This window comes from Malaya genurostris, chromosome 3 (assembly GCF_030247185.1).
Source record: "Malaya genurostris strain Urasoe2022 chromosome 3, Malgen_1.1, whole genome shotgun sequence".
Lineage (NCBI taxonomy): Eukaryota > Metazoa > Arthropoda > Insecta > Diptera > Culicidae > Malaya > Malaya genurostris.
Window position 1 is genome coordinate 269,437,102 of NC_080572.1, and position 22,127 is coordinate 269,459,228.

General features: G+C 36.3%; 1 protein-coding gene across 6 annotated transcripts in view; it reads left to right on the forward strand.

Moving 5' to 3' along the window:
- The window catches only part of LOC131439151 (sestrin homolog), a 119,225-nt gene that overhangs the window by 47,375 nt on the left and 49,723 nt on the right, over positions 1 to 22,127 (forward strand). Inside the window, exon 2 of one of the 6 annotated variants that reach the window (XM_058609839.1) lies at positions 16,500 to 16,598. The exons of the other annotated variants lie outside the window; for them this stretch is intronic. The gene's annotated coding sequence lies outside the window, so the exon portion shown is untranslated. The remainder of the gene's footprint in view (positions 1 to 16,499; positions 16,599 to 22,127) is intronic. 6 annotated transcript variants of the gene reach the window in all.

The window sequence follows — 22,127 nt, forward strand, 5'->3', positions numbered from 1 at the left end:
TGGAAACCAAAACTAATACAAATTCGAGCACCAACAGTTAAAACTTATTGTGAAACCTTTTTCTGTCGTTTTCAATTCTCACAGCTTCGGTTGAATATCGACACTGCATACTATATGATTTTCACTGAAAACTGCAAATGACTGAAAGGGCAAATGAAAGAAAAAACATAATTTTGAAACTACTGTCCCGCTTACGTCATTGACTGGACATGGATTTCGTTCTCATAGTTTGCAAGCGAAGCTGAGAGTGAAAATAATTTCTTGTCATTTTCATCTATTTTTCAGTCAATGAAAATGACTTTTATTAGCTCTGATTCAAACACACATGCATAAAGCACTGTAAAGAGAAAGAAAAATACAACACATGAATATACTAATGGGCATTTCGGTTCGAAAATTTGGTTTAACGTATTAACTTTTATCAATACCCAACGCAATATTGGACTGGAAAAAACTCTATAAAAAGGGTAAAACAGAAATGTTTTAGAGTTCTTGTGGATGTTTTTTTTTTACTAACTCTGAGTAGTTAATCCGATTTTTTTTAATGTTCACTAGCCAGTAGTTTTTTTTTTTTGAAGAAGAATCTATATCTGCTAGATTAACCAAATGTTTTTATGTCTTCCGGTTAATATATGTGCTGAAGAATTAATTATCATCTAGATAACTATGAGGTGAGACCATCATAATCATAAAATAAAATTTGGTAGCGGTAAAAAAGACGCATAACAATCTCTTGTTGATTATACTCTCTTTCCTGCTGGATACTGCAGCATGAAAGAGAGTATAATCATCCTTATTCTGAATGACGACGTATTGATTTTCCATCGTGTTCGTAGTAACACTAACAAATTCAAAGGGAGCATGATTTTGTTCGTGATCGTGTACTCGAACAAGTGTGGATAATTCACATATCTTGCAGAGCTTATGATTAAAGTTGAAAACTGATCTGGCAAAGTTAACTGCTACTATATGTGTGAAATATCGAGTACAGTTATTATCTATTAAAATCACTGTAAAAAATTTAACGATATGGAATTTTGCCCGATTCAATTAAGGGGTAAATCCAAGTTTTTACATGTTAAAAAAACCGTGAATATATGATTTTCCAGGTTATTTCCAGTACTCAACACGCTGACTTAAGAATGGATGGTTTGAGCCCTTCAGCGCAGAACGCTACTAACGCAACTGTTTTTAAATTTCTAGTTTTTTTCTTTTAAGGTGTCGTTCTGTTCTTTTAAGGTTAAGGAATAAATAATAGTCCGGGGGAACCGAATCGGGTGACTAAGGTGAATAAGGAAGCCATTGGAGCCCTGAATTGAGTGATTGGCATCGAAAGTCAAATAGTTAAAAGAGTTAAATGAATGACACCAAAATTCAAAAATTTATGAAATTTCACTTACGGTAGGAGAAGGAGTTCAAATTTTTTATTTATATTAGAATCAGTATAACATTTCGTCCAAGAATAAACTTTTGAAAGGGGTATGGATATAGCGTGATGGGTTAGTCGATTCCTTTCACGCAGCCCACCTGGGTTTGATTCCCAACCCCGCACATAATGTCAGAAAGTAATTACCAAGTAGCAACTCGCCTACAAAAGCGCTTGGAACAATCGCTTATGGGCTCTTGTGTTTCATAAACAAACAGGAAATTTCATAAACAAACGGGAAAAACTTATACATTTTAACACGAATACGATTGACGCCAAACTGAATTGACTTAGTGTCATCCAGCAAACTGAGGCCTGTCTGTCACAGATTCAATTCATGGATCGAAACAACTGCTTGTTTATAAGATATTTAAGCTGTCCGGTTTAGCCCCGTGTCCGATCTAGCGACCGACCAAAATGCGACACGTTCTCGCTGGGTATGTGGATTTTAATTGTACTGGATTAAAATTACCTCAACCGTATTGTTATCATTTTTTAAATTGAAATGGCGTTCGTTTAAGGATAATAGGACTGTAATAGACAATAACAATTTCGAAGTCTGTTACTTTTTTCAAGCTGTCTGTTGGTTCAATTTCAATGATTGTTCTTATAATTAAATTATATTACCCAATTAGCGAACCGAACGAAACTGCGTCACTATATGACACATGTTTCGTTAAAGTCTGGTAAAATTTCTTCTACAGTACCCGTTCCACATGGTGAATCATTTATCCAGCAGGCACCTTCGACAGTGCTATCAAATTTCATAAAATCCAATTAACCTTTCAGCTTACAATTTCTACCTTTTGAACTAAAGCAAGCTATTCACAGGAAAAAGCCGACACTCACGGAGTAGAGTTTTTTTAACGTTGCCCGATTCTGAAAACAAGCAATAAATCTACGCCTTTGAAGAACTAAACTCAGTTCATTTGTTTTAGCATAACTGGATCCGAAATTGCTTATTTATTTCTCAAATGGAGACGAATTATATAATGTGCAACTTGGGATGGTTAGTAATTGTTCTGCATTGAAGAATACATGATTCGTAATCAGTAATGGTCTATGGAAACCTGATTATCATAGTGAAGAACTGACTAGATATGCTCGACTGCTGCTTCGAATCTATTAACTGAGAAAAGCGATCAATGGCTTTATCTTTTTTTTCTAAGTTACTTAGGAATTGATTTTTTTTGCGATATCTTTTGGACGGTGCATGAGAATACATGATACGAAAAAAAGAAAAAAAGTTGTACTTGCACTCGTTTGCGTTTCTTTCTCGTTTCTGTACTCTCAATACAATTATATTTGTTCATATGGTGGAACCCTACACCAAGTAGGGGAGCGAATCGTGTTCACTGCAATTAGGTGCATGTGTGGAACTTGGCAAAAGGTTTTCAAATCGTTCACAAAAAAATCTATCATCGGAACGTCTTTGATCTAAGATTTTTGATCTATGGTGAGTCTCGTGAGAGATTCACCAAAATCTTGACTGAATTGTTCAATTGTTTCATCAGCCAAGTGATTATGACTCATGATAATGAACGTTTTAGGAGTGAGTGGGGTAAAACGGGAAATATTTTTCAAGCCTCCATAAATTTAGCAACATTCTTATTTCTTGTTTGAAATTTCTGTCATAAATTGAATTGAATATGTTTACTTTTATGCCAAAAAATCCAACTGAAAATATTGATTGAAGTGACTTATTACGAAAATCGTGTGTTAAAGTGGGAGACGTTCAGAAACTATTTAAAACTAGCATCAATGTTGTCGAAAAGTTTCCATATCTTCATTGTTAGTTCGTGTGTTCAAACAATATAACTAGAAAAATAAGAAATTACATTGCGTCTTTAATTTTTAATTCAAAATTCAAATTAAATTTGAATCCTAGTTTTGAGGAAACAATATGCTCACATTTCAGAAAAGAGCGTTGGCAGTTTCTTATTTTTGCGATGATAAAAAGTTGAAAACATCGAAAACGATATCTGGATTTGCTTCAGTTTAGAATAAAAACGGCACAAGGTCATTTCCTCGAAAATCGGTTTACCAAATAGGTTTTTCTTTCTAGAAGTGTCTCGACAAAGATTCGAAATAACCGATAAACTCATTTTACCGCGAAACGATTCAAAATCGTTATATAATGCTCATATTCCGCTAAAATTAAGCTCTACTGTACGGATAATGCAGGCTAATACCGTTTTCGTTTATTGATCAAAGTAGCCCGAGAGCTGACACAGAGTCGCCAAATCAACTTTTGAGTTGTTTGTTTTAGCCAGCTGGGGTAGCTCTAGATCGGACTCCAATCGCGTAGTTTCGCTCTAAAAATTTTCTCGGGTCGCACCATGCATCTATGCGAGTTTCTTTTTTTATGAGTTGTTGTTTAGGGCGCGTACCATGTGTTCGTTTTACTCGGAGTCAGAGTTGCCCGCGTGTAAGCATAAAAACGAAAACGGTGTAAGTGAACAAGCCAGGAACGCTCCAGAGACCAAAAGGTTTCGAAGACGAGAAATTTGAGACATTGCAATATTGGGCTCTCTGCCTGATCAGAGTGGTAAACTTCATTTCAATCGAATATTATTAGATGAAAATGAAATTTATGATCATTGACTGTCACTATATCCATCTGACATTTGACTTCCAGAATTCATCGTCAATTGAGTAACCGTACCTAGTCACTTGAAGTTTTACTTGCTCAGTTTCAAGTGCCAAGTAGTCTACCTGCTTCATGTCTTCACTGTTGGTAGTGGGCAAGCAAGTTGGAATTAGAGTGCCTATAACTAGAGTGACGACATATCGATATAATTGGCGTTTCAATTGAATTGAATGAAGTTTTACAGCATTGTGTCTGATGCAAGAAGAACTCGCAGCATCATTGGACGTGACAAGAAATATGTTTTCCTGCGCTTAAGTGATTGAGGTTTATTTATAAGATTGGAAATTGTGTGCTGACAGATTTGAAGTCGTCGAAGATGTTGCTCGAGGAGTATATTTTTATAATATTGTTGAAATTAAAATAATTTTATAATATTCCTAAAATTAAATTAAAACCTAATGTATTGTCGCTGAAGCGATGTATTCTCGAAACAAGTCATACTTTCCATGTAATGGAATCGCAAGGATATATATTTTCCCGCGAATTATTTACATGCGATGAAATCATCGAATTTTTTGAACGAGTGCATTAATGGAAAAATTACCAAAATCTGCTTTTCATCACGACAACACTCGAGCTCATGGGTGAGAAATTCTTACTCAACTGTAATATAATCCTGGCATTATTCGACTACCACTAGTTTTGATCCACGCAGAACGCCCTTACTAGAATTTACTTCCCTTTAGTCCAGAGCATTAAATATTAGGTCGATTTCGTATTAATCTTAAAAGACAAGTAACTTTTTTTAATCCAAAAATTACAAGAATTCAAATATTTCAGAAAAACTAAAAAGTTTTTGATTAACGATACTTTGAAGAAATAAAACATATGTAACCAGTTTTCCATTTTAAGGCTTTATAGTAAAACAAAACACCCATTATAGGAAGCGGCATAAAAACATTTCGCTCAGATTTGTTTGGCATAGTGTCACTTCCTTTTGTCATTTGACATAAAAATTTAATTCGAAATAAAATTCATATATCTTAATGGTCTCCTTTAAATGTTTTTTTTCAGAAAAAAAAGCCAGAATTTGTTCAAATGAATTTGAAGTTTTAGTGTACATGATTTAGATTTATACAGTAGAGTGCTCATTATGCGGGTAATCACGCATCACTTAGTCTGAGTTGACTCGAAAATGACCCCTTATAATAAGCTCTACTTATTAATCTAGTAAACCTAATTGATTAATTCAAACCATTCGCGATCGCTCCACCCATCTGTGAAATAACGAACCGAATAATCTGCCTCCAATGCCTATCGGCACTGCAGTCTCCTCTACACGCACTTTTTCCAGAAATTCAGTCTGTTAGTTAGCTGTTGTTGTGGTTTCCAATGTTGGTACAATCGTACATCATACTGTGCATATTTTCGCATATTCAATCGATTGCAATGCAGCAAAATTGGTGATGAAGCATATAAAATGGTTGATGAAAGCTTCCTACGCCAACGTGCAAGCATAACGAACCATTGCAACCGAGGGGATGGCGCAAATCCTTCCTTCAGCTAGACGGTCCATACATTGTGTTGCTTTGGATAAGCGAATGCCAACCTGCCAACTTCATATATGGCACTACGCTAATTACGTTATTGAAAACAGAAAAATTAACATTGAAATGAACTGTCAGTTGGCTCTTGAGAATCATCGCCGACGAACCTATCAAAACAAACTTGTCTTGTATAATGTAAACAATAGCATACTCATGGAAGGTACCCACTTCAGCCAAGCTTGACATATGTGGCCATTAGTGTGCTCGGAGGGGATGTTGTAGGAGCCAAAAATATTTGGCAAAACAAATTACTCGAGAGTGTGAAATTCGCACACTTGCGCATAGAAATTATGATGTTTACGACGACCTCACATTAAATCGTATAAAATAAGCAGAAATTAATTTTTTGCCAGCCTAATCCCGTCTGTGTGTACTTTCTTGACTACGGATATCTTGACAGCAGCACTCATCAGACAGCGAGACAGTGCCTGTAGTAGAACGGGCCTACAATCGAGCCTTACTTGGCGAACTACACCCACAAGACCCGATCGAACAGCTGATAAAGTAGCAGTTGTTGTTTGAAGGTCCTTCCAGTGGAAAGTTTTCTAAGTGAGTCACTTAGTATAATTTACAGTGGAGATAACTTCGATTTTTGTTTCTGAGGCTTCTTCGGTACTGATAAGAAGGTTGTTAATAACATGTTTGGATCAATAGGACTCGACAGCGTTTCACTGCTTAGGGGTGTACGTTTTTTACAACTAAGTTTGGTCAAAAGTACCAGCTATACTTTGGATTAATTTTTGACTGAAGTAAACTAAACAAGCCAGCTGTTGAATCCGACGAGCTTCACACAATCTAGTAGTCATTAAAACGCATCTGTTGACTGACAACGGAAAAGGAAACTTTTCACTTTTACTTTTCATTAGAGTGCCTGTAACCAGCTGTTCGTTTGGAATGACAGCTTTGTTCCAAACGAGCAAGCGACCTGTCAAATACAATGTAAAGCTAACGAAACTGCCAACATTTCGGATTAAATGTTTCGGAATGTTACCAACATTACGGATGAGATGTTTTCATTTTGGTTATAGTCACTCTACTTTTCATAGTTAACGCACGGTTCGTCGGACGTTTCATAGTTTATGTTGAAAAAAGGTGTTGAGTAAAACAATTGAATTTTATTCGGATCCGATTTCCAGCTACGGATTTACAGAATTATGTGTTAAACAATTCTTCTTGTTCTATGAGTGACGACTATCTATTATTGGTCTAATTGAATGTTGTTGAATTTTGTTTCGATCCGACATTACGGAGTTACAGAGGGATGAGTAGTGAAAATTTCTAATCGCCGCTTAATTGACTGCTCAAGAAAAGCACGAAGTTTTTAAAAACTGACTTTCAAAATTATTTCAATCTACAAGTGTTATCAGTTTTTTCCCTATTTTCAAATATCTGCAGGTCGGCGTGAAGAAGCTGAATTTCAGCCAAGAAAGCTATCAATATTGTGTGAAAACTTTGCTTCCTTGTTTCCCTGTTCAGGTTTGCTCTATAAGTAAAGCTACACACATTAAAAATAAATAAATATACGTTGTTGCTTTAACCTGAAAAATGAGTTTGGCTAGTGCTGTGATATCTCATTTCATTCAACCATGTAAATTAACGTTTCGATAGATGCACATAAAAGGAGCGTCACAAACGACCTAAATTTACAACCCAAGAGATGTAACAATATTTCGTCATTGATTTTACTGACAATTTACCCGTATTTGACATCTAATCAGACAGAAAATTCAGTATTATATGTCACAGAGAACAGGCATCCAAGTTGTTAAATTTTTCGATTTCATGATGCAATTTTACACAACCCAATTCATGAATCAATTTTACACAACCCAATTGATATCTAATTGATGAAATTCAAAAGGTAATTAAATGGAATGATATTGTCTGACGGTGAACGGTTAGCGAATTCATTTTTGCCTTTCTCATATAGAAAGGCTATACAATCACTGTGAAAACCGACTTTAGAGCCGAGGCCCGGAGAGCCGAATGTCACATACTATTCGACTCAGCTCGACGAATTGAGCAAATGTCTGTGTGTATGTGTGTATGTGACAAATAATGTAACTCGATTTTCTCAGAGATGGCTGAACCGATTTTCACAAACTCGGACATAAATGAAAGCTCTTACGGTTCCATAGATCGCTATTGAATTTTATCTCGATCCGAATTCCAGTTCCGGAATTACAAGGCAATATATGATAATCTATATATGAGAAAATGCGCATTCAATTTTCTCGGCAATTCCATAACCGATTTTTACAAACTAAGATGCAAATGACAGGTCTTGAAATTTTTTGAAAAGATTCCGAAAATTTAATCCAAATCCGACTTCCGGTTTCGGTTTTCATAAAATTTCCTGGTAAATTCATCTAGTTGGCAGAACTTGTTAGTTGGTGAATACCGGTAATAGTAAACAGATAAAAATTACATGTGACATAAACCTTCAAACGATATAATCCATAACTACTTGATTTTTCAAATGACGCTATATTCCACGCGCTCAAAATTTTACACGATCCGACTGTAATTTGCACTCGACTACCAATTACTGCCGTATAGATTTATATGTATAAATTATTCAACAAGCACATATATGCTTCTGTGGTTTAGTCGATTAATCGATGTGCTTTGTGATCTAATGTTTCTCGGTTCAAGTCCCGCTGTTGCTATCGATCTTTTGTTTTTTATTTCATTCGAGTTCAAGCCATTACATGTTCTTGAATATAAATTTGTGTGAAATACGACGCTCCAGTTATGTGCATCTTATAAGATGCATAATCACAACATTTTATTACATCATTACACCACTAGGTGAATTAAAATAGGGTTTTCAAATATTTTCACTTGCAAAATAAAACTTCACCGTACTGCTAGTGTAACCAACGTCACATATTTTCGATAGAGATAGGTGAGATCATGCATTGAATTGTAAGCAAACATAAAAGGCTTCGTAACTTTGTTTAATCTGTAAATTCTTTGCAATTTTGTATAATTACGTCTTAGACAAGCACTCGTTACTTACACTGTAAACTAGGTGTATATTGAAAACTAATTCTTCAGTATTACCATATTCGGATATAAAAATACAAACCAAACTCAAAGCCATATATGTATGACGCAAATAATAGAACCATAGTTCATCAAATAACTACATTTGACAAGAATTACTTAAATCAGCTTGAAAAAAATCTTGTGATTTTACATCTTATAAGATGCACATAACTGGAGCGACGTATTTCACACAATTTTATATTCAAGAACATGTAAAATTGTGCGATTTGAAAACTACTTGACTTGAACTCGAATGAAATAAAAAACAAAAGATCGATAGCAACAGCGGGACTTGAACCGAGAAACATTAGATCACAAAGCACATCGATTAATCGACTAAACCACAGAAGCACATATGTGCTTGTTGAATAATTGATACATATGAATCCATACTGCGGTAATTGGTAGCCGAGTGCAAATTACAGTTGGAGCGTGTAAAATTTTGTGCGAGTGGAATATTGCGTTATTTGAAAAATCAAGTATAGTTATGAAGGTTTATGTCACATGTAAAATTCAATTTTTTTTTCTGTGCAGCTTTTCACGCAGGCAAGTACAATTTCACGTTTCAACACTTGAAAATATATCAGAATGCCTGAATCAAACGTTCAATTAACTATGAAAATATGTCAGTTTTGAAACTTGAATATGGCAGTCCGGGATGCCATAAATTTACTCAAATTTTTTAATGTGTAGATAATTTTTTACACTGGATTTCTGAGTATAAGGGAAATATTTTGCTCTCAACCCCTTCGGCTAAGCAGTAATTATTCTATTTTAGCCTACTGTTCGAATTGTCATTTGCTGCATTTTTAAATTGGCCATAGACCGATCAAAGATAAATAATAAAGACATGTCTGTGCTTACAAATATTTTTAAAAAATGTGATTCGTTCCCGGTACCTTCTGAAATGACCGCACTCACCGCTTGGTGGAGCGCGAGATTAATTGCATTGCACCAAAGTGTGCCATAAAATCTCAATTTATACAAATGAGCTACCGAATCGAAAGGGTTCTCACGGAATTTATGATGGGAACTCAGCAGTGCAACCAATTTATCACCATTGTTGCCAGTTTCACGGAGGAACTTAGATGTGCGCCAAAAAATGATCCTGACTGTCATGTCTGGAAATTCGTTGGTGGGCCGATTTCATCAACAGTTTAATAGATATATTAGTGTCCAAAATTCTAATCATAGTTGATTTTGAGTTAGAGCTTGGGATGCAAATTTGCATCGGAAAAGTTAACGACTCAATTGACACGTCAGATTTATAATGACTGACAGCGTGTTGCAGTCGTAAACGATTATCATTAAATTGGTAAGTGATTTATGATTTGCAATTAATTGAGCAAATTTGTATGTTTTTCATCGGTTCCATCTATAGTTAACAAGCAATAATAACAGCAGCAAACTAAATCGTTGCCTAAAAATATTGGAATGATAAATGAATTGACGTTGAAAGAACATGATTTTGAATCGACTATCACTAAATAGTTTTTGTGTCCGACATCGACCCGTTATTTAAGTTATTTCAGTGTTACCGGTTTGAGTTTCAGCACCAAAATATAGTCGCTTCCCGGTGACAATTTCCAAACAACTCTTCTATGTTTCATCATCGGCCCGAAACACGCTCTTGTTTCTCCTTCTTCAGTACAAACAGTGCCGCTAAGCTGACTAATGCAACACACGGTTGACTGGACCGGCTGTTGCCAAGTGCTTTTGCTTTACTGATTGTGAGTATATTTGTACGCACTCGACAACATTTCCCGTTAAAAAGTTGTGGATAGATACGCGAAACAGTAGGCTTTTGCTGAGACGAGTAGCGTTTATTTTTCAACCAGTGCATTTGAATGTTACTTTGTGATGTTTCACATAAGGATTTTTTTTTATTTACGCAGCTTATCAAAATTTTTTTTGGTAATTCAGTAGAACTGTTTATATGTTCGTAAGGCACAAGGACTAATTACATGGCCTTTATCTTACTTTACTCAGCTTATCAGAACACATGCCTACCGCAATGGTAGAAAATGTTTGAACGGTAGTGTAAACCCGGCTGACGGATCCATTACATACAGTGGAACTAGTAGACAGATAGGCTGACAGGCGTTTAATCAACCAAGCTGCTTGCAAACGCAAGGGGCGTTGACGTGTTTGTGATGAGTTTTAGGATCTGACAGTTGAAAAAAAGTTTTAGAATATTGCAATTATAGTTTGAATAGCACTTGTGACATAAAATTTAATAAACCTGAGTTAATTTGGCGATTACAGTTGCACTAGAAATACTGATTTTTTCCATCAGAAAATTGTCAGTTGCAACTGTTTAATACATAACAGTGACCGAGAATGTAATTAATCGTGAATCTACCACCCATTACTTCTTACGATTGGAATATCCATTGGGGTACCCTTCGTCCTAAACGGTAGAAGTATGCTCAGCGGCACGGTCGATTGCACTGCCGCAATTATCCCTTCGGGCTGTATGATAGTCATAATTACTGACCTATCGTAGCCAACACCTGGATCCATCTTTTTCTCTGCTCTCCACGTCGTACTTTGTTTCTAACTGTGTAGTTAATAATTATGGCTAACTGCAGTGTTGTTTAATTACCACAGAACCAAACAGTGCCTTCAGGCCCGGTCTCGCTGAGTTTCTTCACCTCCAACTGAACAGAAATAGAATTGGCCGATAACAGAGTCATGGAATAGACGCTTACATATATGGTATATAACAGAAAGGTATATAAGTGGTGTGAACTCGGCACCGGCACGCTGCAGCCGATTTGCGGAAGTGTCGTACCACGGAACCGGAGTAGTGCCGTGATACGAACAAAACCGTATCACGCCATCCAACTGTGTGGCATCAAGACTACCAGCACCTCCGAGCCGTGGCCTTCGTGAGCAATCGGCTTTGATGCAAAATTATTCAAATCGGTATCCATGCAGAACGTCAGACGACTCTAATCACATGCCAAAATCGCGTAATCAAGTCAATATGCTCAAGAGCAACGTGGTAGGTTGGAGAATCGATACTTTGTTTATGTGAATCGTGTGCGATTCGATAGACGATGCAAGTTTCTCTATTCATCACTCTGGAATAGACAATCGGTCCGAACATCAGTGAATATAATTCGAATCTTTGTACAGATATTTGGGATTTGAAAAAAAATCGAACCAAACGTTCGATCGAATCAACACAATTGTTCTAATTGTTTGTCATTAGTAGCTTCTAGCAAAGGTTACGGCAGAACGTGAACACGATTAAACAATCATATCATTTTTCATGCAATTACTTTCAGGGTCTGACTCTTGATTAATACTAATTAATTCTAGTTTTTAATGGCAGTCTATTTAGTACCGCAAAGTCGCTCTCGCTCTCGGGGAGCTTGTTTCAATTTTACGGATTCCGCCCACTGTACCATTTAGAAGCAAATTTAATACTGCACGTTTCAATGGTAGTGGGTTTGGCAGACGCTGTTTGACAGTTTCGCGGTCTTATTCATGACTGTTGTTGCCTTTCTTGTTGCAAGGATATTGATTCTGGATTTGGTTGTACGTAATGAAATTTACTCTGTAATCAGTTTCAGTAGCTAACATCTTGAAAAGACATCTGTTTAGCCTGACAAATCATTTGTTTTTCGTCCTCAACTTTTAGATGCATAGCTACTCAAATTGAACTACTGATGCATCGCAGTTGTTCAACTTGAACCGTTGAAGCTTAACTATAAATTATGTTTTCACATTTGGATTGATTTTAACCGTCTGCCTAGTGATTGCAGTCGTTAAAACTTAAAATGTTCATGTACTCATAAGCGCAAATTGTTCGATTGTCACAAAATCCAAAAATTATCTAAAGGGTAGAGTTTTCGCTTTTAATACCTTGTTAAAATTAGTACTCAATGAGTTATCATTAGTCCCAAAAATAACTTTCATTCTGGAATCTAAATGGAGTCTTTATGTCAATAGGATCGTTGCCATACAATGGCTCACCAAGAATCGGCTAAGAAGGTTGTAGAAGAGTAAAGTTTTGCAACAGTTTGAAGTATCCGAAATTGCGATTTTTTACCAAATCCAAAAATGATCTAAAAGGTAGAGTTTTCGTTTTCATAATTTGTTAAAATTATTACTCAGTGAGTTATCATTAGTCCCAAAAATAGGATCATTGCCAGGCAATGGCTCACCAAGAATTGGCTACAAAGGATGTAGAAGAATAAACGACAAAATCCACAAGCGCAATGTAATACAAATGCTTTGATTTTATAGTTAACAGGTCAAAAATTGAAAACAGTTTTGCAACAATGGACTGTTGGAAGCAAGGATGGGTTTTATCGTATCAAAGAACACTCACTCGCAACTCACACACTTCAATAAGTGCTATCAAAGAGAGACGGATATCATCGCAGTAACAAAAAACCGGCATGGTTCATTTAACATAGAATAGACACCAGTGCGATAGCGAATTTCTCTTGATGACCTGTCTGAGAATCAAAGGTTAGCTCGCTGCTGTGGGGATTCTCTCCGAAGCAACAAACGGTCGCTTATTCTCGTTTCGCGATCCGATTCTGTATGGGCAGTGGATAATTGCGATAGAATTATTTTACTATTGCCGCTTAGGATATGTGCATATAACCTTTGTATAAGTTGTGTCTATGAAAATGTATGTGAATGCTCCACACAAGGGTTTTTAAATATTGCAACCTAGTATGAGAATCAACAAGTCGAATCATCGATTCGATTTTCTGCAATAATTGTCAACTTGCGATTCTCTCTTGGTAAATTCCACACAGTACCAATCATTATCAGACTGTAATTTTTTTAAGGGCCGTGAAATACTCAAAGTGTGAAGTGGAGCGAAGAAATGTAGAAAAATTCTCTCGCGGTTCATGCATTGAGAGACTCGAGTTCTTGTATCATCTTCTACCGGATTGAAAATGTTGTATACAATATAGATAAAAATCGAGCAGCTTCTGTCAAATTTTCGGCAATCACCAACACTGTTTGGATTTTGGATTTCGAAAATGCGATTTTCATAACTGATCTTAACACTGATTCTCAAAATAAAGAGCACAAAAGTAAGCCTATAATTTCGACATAGGTTAACAACTAGATAATAATATAGAAAGATTTAACTACATGAAACGTAGGGTAACAAGCACGATTTTCAAGGCAGTAATTTTTCGTCGATTTTAAATAGCAGCAGGGGTGTACATATTTTTTTTATTCGCCGTAAATAAAAATGGTCTGTATTATATTTTCATATCACATATTTATTGTAGACATTATAACGAATTTTGAACTTAATGATTTTTAATTAAATAAATTCTGGTTTTACTTAGAATTTGAAAATGTTAGGTACGTTTTAATCCTGCTCTGTGTTCTCTGAACAGGTTTGAAGTTCGAATGGCTGCCACTCACGGTTCCGGTGATATAATGGTATAAGTGACGTAAACGTCAAAAATGATTACCGCTCAATTTAATCGGATATGGATTATCCTATGTCAATCATTTTAGGCCCGCTAGGTGAGTTTATCTCGTCGATCGCAGCGAAATTTCAGGTTTCGTGATGTATTTGACATTTATTTCCACACCTAGAAAAAATCGTATAAATTTACGTCTTCTGAGACCGACATATATGAGCGTCAAAAATTACTCAATTTTTCAGTAAATCTAACTTATATTTAATGCATTCTGACATATATTTAAGTGCTAAAACATGTCGATTTACACGTTTGCTTGAAAGGCGGGGTTTGTTTGACGTATATTTACATCATTCTTGTAAAATTCCGTCGCTTCACGGATTACGTTCTTGTGAATTGTGTCATAGGTTTGCGTCACCTGTAATTTTCGTAATTTTTTGAATGAAGCGATGAATAATATTTATAATGATAAAAAATACATGTCCAAACAAAAAACGTGCTATGCAGCTGATTAATGTTACCCCATTTAGCTTTAATATCATAATACACAGAAGTAACAGGAGTGCAGGATTTTGCTACGCCGATTCAAACGCACCGTTCAAACGCAGCGCAAAATGTTGCGTTTCTGTTACTTCTACACTCTTAGGAAAAATGAAATTTTCGCTTGACGTAAATTCAAGTATGCCGTAATTTCTTCGGTGATGACACAATATTACATCTACTAACATGTAAACATAAATTTTGCGTCTGTATCGATGTGAGTTTCAGCTAAAACAACTGTGAAGTTAATGATATGACTTATCTTTAAATGCTTTGTACTGTGAATGGAAGTAAATCGCGACGCTCCTTTAATGTGCATCTATAAAGATGTAACATTTTTTAAGTGTGTAGAAATCAAATTCATGTCAAATAGCGTTTTATTGAGTTTAATCTAAATAGTGCATGATCGTCAACATCAACTAGCTGGAAGTTAAACAAAGTCATTTGTCGCTATAATCATTATTTGGTGTGGCATATTTTTTTTTGCAAATATTGCATTGCGTAATGCTATTGCGCAGTGAAAACTGTGAAAATTAACATTATCAATTTGATTACGATCCAAACTGATTATTTTCATAAACCCTTCATCTAGCATTCATTTTCCTTCTTCTAGTATTCATTTTATTGCGAACAAATCCGTTTGCTGTATTAATTAAACGTTCGTGCTTGCAACCCACTATTTAACCTACAAGTTGTTTGAGATCTAAGAAATTTTTGAATACTGGGTATTGATGACGAACCTTTCATTTTAATCTAATTGTATAGAAATCAGATGTTTTTATCTTGACGAATCATGTTCGATAATATATGTCTATCAAAATATTTTTCGGAATCAAAACTCATTAAAGTATAAAAAATTACTCAAATTATCGATATTATCAGGTTTGAAAAGTAGTTAGTAGTTGTAGTTTAAAATGACTAACGTGATTACTGTATTTAATTCTAGATCATATTTGAATGGTTTTTATGTCTGACCACGCAAACAATTTAAAATAAATTGTAAGATGGTGTTGAGCAAAATCGCACCAGGATTTTCAAGAACTAGATAAAAAAGCTTTAGAATGATTGAATAGCTATAGATACTTTTCCCCGCTTCTGAAAACCTAATTATTAACAATTGTGCCGTACGTCAAGGAAAATAATTAAACAAGTACCAAAAAACTCAACTGCCAAAAAAATGTAGGGTTTAATATTCTTACAAAATTGTATAAATGTTATATTGTGATCGGGGACTTATCGAAGAGTTAAATAGCACAGGTTACGTTACCTATTCTCATGTGACTGAAGCACTCGAACCTCGTACGTACGAAGCATTGTACATTCATTTCTGCCGCGGTACATAAACGCGTGAACAAGTTTTTGTTAGAGCAGCTAATGCTCTTCGCCCGCGCATGGTTGTTTTCTGAGAATTAGAACAAATTTGTCTCAACGCAATGAAAAGAGCGCGTATTTATAAAGCCTGATGTAACTCTGTGTAATTTACAGTTCCCACAAATAGCAAAAAATTAGCAATTTTAGTTTTGTTACCAAATTTTTTAATTCACGGTGTTCGGTTTTTTGATTCACAATCGGAAGTCTTGATTCACATTTTCGTGCGCAAAATGGGCTTATTTACACTTGAAGAAGGAATTGTTAACGCGGACTACTGAACCACTAGGTCTTCAAATCTAAGCTAAATTTATAGAAAGACAAGCTTGGAAGCATTTCAATTGGTCTGGTTGATGGATACGTCGGCTTATGGACAGACGAGTCATTTGTTGTTCTCATAGTCTCGGTATTTTACTGGAAAGATGGAAGTTTTCTATTTTTCTTTTCCATTTTGTTTTGCTATATACAGAACATAACTATTATTTTTATTCTTTGTTTCTTTGCAGGTATGTTGAAATAAAAACCCGACCAGCGACTGTTAGTAGGACACCTGCTCGACGAGCAGGTTCGCTTTTTTCAATAGTGAATCCCGCTGCTCAACGAATGTGAGTTTGTCGTTTCTGACGTAATCTTTTTTAGCAAATATTATCTGTATTATCAATATAACCATGATGCAAATACCATCACCGATAAACAAGGGTTGCTCCGCTTTTTTTAATACCAGTAGAATTTCGAGCACGTATTTAGTATGGCAAACCATTTGTGTGGCCCGAATATAATGTCCCATTTGACTCAATACTGAGTTATAAAAAGAGAAAATACGCTACATTCAAACAGTTGGTAACACATGGGCTGAAAAGTCCCGGATCTAATAAAGAGAACACGATTTTCTTGGTTCAAAATTAACTTTATTCATCAACGTAATCTCCATCAATAGCAACGCAATCATTCCAGCGCCGCTCTAATATTTCAATACCACTTTTGTAGAACGATTCATTTTTTGCCTCAAAATAGGTCTCAGTTTCAGCGATAGCCTATTCATTGGAGCGAAATTTATTACCGGCAAGCATTTTTTCAGATTTGCGAATAACCAGTAGTCGTTGGGAGCCAAATCTAGCGAATACGGTGGATGTGGGAGTGATTTGAAGTTCAATTCATGTAGTTTTGCCATTATTTTGATTGACTTGTGACACGGTGCGTTGTCATGAAGAAACAAATTTTTTTCCTTTGCCATATGCGGTCGTTTCTTTGCAACTCCAGCCTTCAAACGCTACATATTATTCACTGTTAATTGTATTTCCTTTCTCAAGATAGTTGATAAATATTACAAAATACCGAGGCCACAACCTTTCCAGCCGACGAGATTCTCTAGTTGCTGTCCACTCAGATGACGATAGTTTTGATTCCGGAGTGAAGTGATGAATCCATGTTTCATCTATTGTCGCATATCAACACCAAAATTTCCGGTTTGTTACGTTTAAACATAGCCAAACACGGCTCAGTAACACGTTCTCGTTTTGGGTCAACAGTGACGGCCCACCCACTTTGAACAGAGCTTTCTCTTAGTCCAATGCTCATGTAAGATTAGGTCAACTCGTTCTTTTGTTATCTTTACGATGTCAACTAACTCACGCAGCTTCAGTTTTCGATAATTCAAAACGATTTTGTGGATTTTTTAAGTTTTCTTATGTTTCCACCACGTCCACTGCGTTCTGCATCATCGAAGTTTCTACGACCACGCTTGAAGTCAGCAGACCAACGTTTTATTGTTGTTTCTGAGCTGTCTTTGAAAAGTTAATATTAACTGAAAACAAGGTGATTGTGATAAAACTAGCACCATCTATTTCTTAGGCCCGCTTAGATTCGATTTTGCGAAGTCATAACACGAACAAAAATGACTTTTTCATTAAAACCACTAGTGCCACTCGATTCAGCGCATCTTAACTAACTAAAACCACTCACTAAATATGATTTTCCCGGGTATATATTCTACAATCCTAAAATTTTGGAACTAGAAAATTTTACTTTAGCCGAAAAAATCAACACTATTGCACTTAGACATTTAGTGTTCGAATTATTGCGAGAGGCCATTTTCGCCCCTTGGCCATCTTCGCATGGATCTCCGCTACTATTTCGGGATTTATTACAAACGGTTTCGATGCTTAAGGCCAGTGTCCTCTGAAGGGCTGAGGACAGTACCGTAAAGTGGTAGGTTTTTTGCTATTTTCCCGTTTCAAATTAAATTTTCTTGGAAACGGTGCAGAATATAGAAAAACCCACCTGACAATGGTCTTCGAAAATTAATTGAGAATATTCTGTGAAACTTTCAGAATGATTCATTGAGTTTAGCGCTCGTGTTGTATTTTTTTCTGACTGAAGAACTGCTGAAAATAGAAACGCTCGGAAATGCATACCTCTACTTGTCCATCGAATATCTCGGCTTTGAAGGCTGCCAAACATACAGACATTCAATCTTTGTGAATCATTGGAATCCATGTAATGTCCAACTCATACAATAGATTAATGTGATAAAACTTCTCATCAAAATAATAAAATGTATGCTGGCAACCCGGTACAGTTTGCTCATATACGAGAGGCTCAAAGGCAGAGTCTATTGCACAGGATAGAAAATAACACATTCTAAATCAACTTTTAAAAAATGCAAAGAAAACAGCAATCTACGCCTACTTGATAGTTAATCAAACTTGGCACAATGAGACGCATCGTTACGCGAATGCGGACCTGAACCACGCCTTGGCCTGCTGCTTATTTGCACTTCAATCCTTCGGCAGTGTCTAATGTCCGGTCAAATACAGGTAATAACAGGTGATTTTTTAAGAGCTTGAGAACTTTTTTAAACAATAAAACGCATAAAATTTGCAAAATCTCATCGGTTCTTTATTTTAAACGTTAGATTGGTACATGACATTTACTTTTTGAAGATAATTTCATTTAAATGTTGACCGCGGCTGCGTCTTAGGTGGTCCATTCGGAAAGTCCAATTTTGGGCAACTTTTTCGAGTATTTCGGCCGGAATAGCCCGAATTTCTTCGGAAATGTTGTCTTCCAAAGCTGGAATAGTTACTGGCTTATTTCTGTAGACTTTAGACTTGACGTAGCCCCACAAAAAATAGTCTAAAGGCGTCAAATCGCATGAATCGCATGAATCTTGGTGGCCAACTTACCGGTCCATTTCTTGAGATGAATTGTTCTCCGAAGTTTTCCCTCAAAATGGCCATAGAATCGCGAGCTGTGTGGCATGTAGCGCCATCTTGTTGAAACCACATGTCAACCAAGTTCAGTTCTTCTATTTTTGGCAACAAAAAGTTTGTTAGCATCGAACGATAGCGATCGCCATTCACTGTAACGTTGCGTCCAACAGCATCTTTGAAAAAATACGGTCCAATGATTCCACCAGCGTACAAACCACACCAAACAGTGCATTTTTCGGGATGCATGGGCAGTTCTTGAACGGCTTCTGGTTGCTCTTCACTCCAAATGCGGCAATTTTGCTTATTTACGTAGCCATTCAACCAGAAATGAGCCTCATCGCTGAACAAAATTTGTCGATAAAAAAGCGGACTTTCCGAATGGACCACCTAAGACGCAGCCGCGGTCAACATTTAAATGAAATTATCTTCAAAAAGTAAATGTCATGTACCAATCTAACGTTTAAAATAAAGAACCGATGAGATTTTGCAAATTTTATGCGTTTTATTGTTTAAAAAAGTTCTCAAGCTCTTAAAAAATCACCCTGTACTTAACTGCCAAGGGCGCAATTGAGCTAAACCTACGGTAAACAACGCAGCGGAAAGACAGCGCAAGTTTGTTCGTTTTTATCAAACCCATTAGAGTATATTTGACATTCATTTTATCGCTATTCATTCCAGAGCCACAAGGTCAATATTGGGTGCCGCATTCAGAGTTAGATTGCGAAGTACAAACCTTTCTGTGTCAATGATTTAAATATTCCTGTTATTGGTGATAGTTGCAGTATTCATACGACTGTTGACGGATGAAAAAATGTGTTTGGGAACAGTCACGTACCCAGAGAAAAAACGAAATAAAAGTTTGAGAAACATTAGGCGAAGTGTTATATACGTCGCCTCTTGTAAGTTATATGCGTTATGAAGTTTTACATGCGTTACTTTTTAGTAAATAACAGAAAGTGTTACAAACGTTACAGTTTTGTAAGTTATATGCGTTTCTTTTTTGTGAATCATTGACATTACATGCGTTCCTTTTTTAAGCTTTAGGTGTTACAAAGCGTTATATGCGTTACTTTTTTGTCAGTTATAGGCGTTACGAAGCGTTACATGCGTTACATTTTTGTGAGTCATATGTTTTACGAAGCGTTACAGGCGTTATTTTTTCGTGAGTTAAAGGCGTTACACGCGTTACTTTTTAGTATGTTGGAGGTGTTACGAAGCGTCACTTGCGTTATTTTTTTCGTAAGATATAGGCGTTACGAAGCGATACATGTGTTACTTTTTTATAAGTTATTGGTGTTAGGGAGCGTTACGAAGAGTTACTTCTATGTAAGTTGAGAGGTTAAATGCGTTACTTTTAGTAAGTTATAAGCGTAACGAAACGATATTTTTTGTAAGTTATAGCGTTTTGAATCGCGTTGCGTTATTTTTTAGCAAGTTGTTGGCGTTACGAAGCATTACATGCGTTACTTTTTGGTAAGTTATAGGCGTTACGAAGCGTTACATGCGTTACTTTTTGGTAAGTTATAGGCGTTACGAAGCGTTACATGCGTTACTTTTTCGTGAGTTAAAGACGTTACGAAGCATTACATGCGTTATCTTTTAGTAAGTTAGAGGCGTTACGAAGCGTTACATGTATTACTTATTTATAAGTTATAGGCGTTACGGAGCATCACGAAGCGTTACTTTTATGTAAGTTGAAGGCGTTACGATGCGTTACTTGCATTACTTTTTGTGATTTATAGGCGTTACGAAGCTCTACATACATTACTTTTTGCCTTTTTCATATAGAAAGGTTATTTGTAAGTTATAAGCGTTACGAAGCGTTACAAGTGTTACGAAGCGTTACAAGTGTTACTCTTTTATAAGTTATAGGCGTTACGGAGCATTACGAAGCGTTACTCGTTTGTAAGTTACAAACGTTACGATGTGTACGATGTTTTAGCAAGTTTTAGGCGTTACGTTTTGTAAGTATCGTTTCGTAGTTGCTTTTTGTAAGTTACAGGCGTTACGGAACGTGAAATGTGTTGCTCTGCATAAGTTTTTGGCATTACGATGCGTTGCGTGCGTAGGTATGTAGGTCTTACGAAGCGGTAGGTCGTAGGTAGCAGAACAGAGTCAAAACCACATAAAAGAGAGGATGAAACCAGGGTAAAATAAATAACAATAAAAATAATACATAAAATTGTACTGGACGACCGGAAAGAGAAAGTACGCGAGCAAGTATTAGTTTAGCAAGATTCTGCAGAAAGATATCCTGCCGCTGTATTTCGCACATACTTACATAGGGCAAGAAAGACGAACGCAAGCGCACTTCGAGTACATGTTTGGCTGAATCTATTTTTATACGCCAGAGAACAGAATGATTACCCGACAGTAGACTGAAGATCACAATACCAGGTTTCTGGTATCGGCAATAGTATACTTTTGGGGGACTACCTCAAATCAGAAAATAATATTAGCATGCATTAAGGAATGTATCGAAAAGTAGTTAGCAACATTGATCATTGAATAAAAAAGCGAAAAAAAATCATATTTTGACATCAGTTTTCGATATATTGTAGAAAAATTACATTTTTATGCATTTCACTGATTATATTGAAGAGTTTCTGTGAAACGCTCGCACTTTGGACTTGTGACTTTGTGACTTTCCTGGTGGCAGCTGTCCAGTTTTTTTGAACTCCTGCATGTTTTGGGACACTGTACCTTCCTTCCGAAAATGCCGCTTGACAATTGCCCAATACCTTTCAATTGACCGAAGATCCGGGCAGTACGGTGGGTTGATGTCCTTTTCCACGAATTGTTCATTATTTTTTGACAGCCACTGTAGAACGGAGTTGGCGTAGTGGGCTGAAGCCAAATCCAGCCAGATGAGAGGAGGAGCCTTATGCTTTCTGTACAGTGGCAGCTTTCTCTTCTTCAAAC